The 1871-nt window shown below is 43.6% G+C and overlaps 1 pseudogene; it reads left to right on the top strand.

Moving 5' to 3' along the window:
- Nucleotides 1-1441: 1441 nt before the first annotated feature.
- Nucleotides 1442-1669, top strand: LOC107137767 (annotated as a pseudogene).
- Nucleotides 1670-1871: the final 202 nt, after the last annotated feature.

The raw sequence follows: 1871 nt of genomic DNA, 5'->3' as shown, positions 1-1871 counted from the left end.
GGAGGGAGAAGATAGTACTTAGAAGTTGTCAATTGATTCCAACTCAGAAACTGCAAAAGTAGCCTGTAATCCAGGACTGAGACAGGAAGATGGAAAGTTCAAGGTCAGCCTCAGCAACTTAGCAAGGTCTTAAGCAACTTAGTGAGATCCTGCCTCAAAACAAAAAATAAATTTAAAAAAATAATAAAAAGGGCTGGGGATGTAGCTCAGTGGTAAAGCACCCTGGATTAAATTTCCAGTATGAAAGAAAGAAAGGGGGGGGGGATGGAGGGAAAAGAAACAAACTGAGAAAGCAAAAGGATTTTATTGGGGTCTTAGGAATTGCAATTCATCAACACAGATTCATTGTAAATTAGTGTTCCAGAAAAGGCAGGGAAAATGGGAGCTTGTAAGGACAAACTGTGTTGATTTATTACAAAGCAGTAAAAATTATTTTGTGAGGCAACTTCTGTTGGAGTTGAAAACAAGTGCTACAGGACAGGGCTTATGAGACTACTAAAAAATAAAGAATAGAATGTGTACACTTAGTAAAAGTGTCTACAGAACAAGGGTCTGATAACCTCTTTTTTAAAAAAAATATATTTTTAGCTGTAGATGGACACAATACCTTTATTTTATTTATTTATTTTTATGTGGTGCTGAGGATCGAACCCAGTGCCTCACATGGGCTAGGCAAGTGCTCTGTCTCTGAGCCACAGTCACAGCCCTCTGATAACCTCTTGATGTACATCCTGAGTCTCAGGGCCCAATGTGCTCATCTGTTCTACAGTCAGAATCTGTGACCAAAGTTCACACACCTCAGCTGGGATCCGGCATAAATCCTGCTTCCAATCACCTCCCTACTCCACTTTGAAAAGTTCTTTAAGTATAGTTTTTGTCATGATTTTTTCCTTCTATTTCCATAAAACCAAGGGCCCAGAGCCTCAGCAAAGCAGCATTCCCAGCTGGGGGCCCCTGCAAAGGGCATTTCTGAGGATTGGCCAGGTGCTACCTGATGCTGCCCTCCTACGAGAACATACCCACATGGACTTCCTATGGGATGATCCCACACCATAGGGATCTTCACTCAGCTACCTGTGTAGCTAAGACCCAAGATTGCTAAGTCCAGAGGAACTCCCACACCCCAATTTAAGAGATGACTGAGCCGGCAGGGCATGGTAATCCCAGCAGTTTGGGAGGCTGAAGCAGGAGGATTGGGAATTCAAAAATTTAGCAAGGCCCTATGCAATTTAGAGACACCTTGTCTCTAAATATAATATTTTAAAAAGCTGGGAAGCAAGAGTGGAGAGCCCCCAGGAGGGAGCTGCTGAGGTGTAGGTCAGAGAGGCGGGGCTATGCTGTGTCCTGTGTGTGAGCAGCTGCTGCAGCAGAGGCAGCATCTAACTGCAGTGCCAGCAGTTCCAGCCCATTGCTTTACTTTTTGCTGCACCAATATAGTCATATGCCGAAGAGAAAACCTGCAGAAAATAGAAGGCAAAGATGGATCCAAAGTATCCAAACAGGAGGCCACGAGACGGTCTGCCAGGTCGTCAGCAAACCTGCTCCACCAAAACCTGAAACTAAATCAAGAAAAGCACCTGCTAAGAAAGAACCTGGAACAAAGATTAGCAGAGGTACAGGGGGAAAAAAAGCAGGAAACTGGAAAGGAATTGCAATTCCTTTCCAGTAATTGCAACTACTGCACCATCTGGAAATGGTGAAACTAAAACTGAAGAGGCATAGAAAAACTGAATCTGCACATATTGAGAGAGAATGAATTATCATAAAAATTTGGGTTGATTTTATGCACCTCTTGAGATAGCTTCTTTTTTGTGGGGGCAGGTACCAGGAATCAAACTCAGGGGCACTTGCCCACTGAGCCACATCTCCAG

Source organism: Marmota marmota, unplaced genomic scaffold (assembly GCF_001458135.2).
Source record: "Marmota marmota marmota unplaced genomic scaffold, marMar, whole genome shotgun sequence".
In the NCBI taxonomy this organism is placed as follows: Eukaryota; Metazoa; Chordata; class Mammalia; order Rodentia; family Sciuridae; genus Marmota; species Marmota marmota.
The sequence above is the reverse complement of the archived record's forward strand: the minus strand, read 5'-3'. Positions and strand labels throughout refer to the sequence as shown.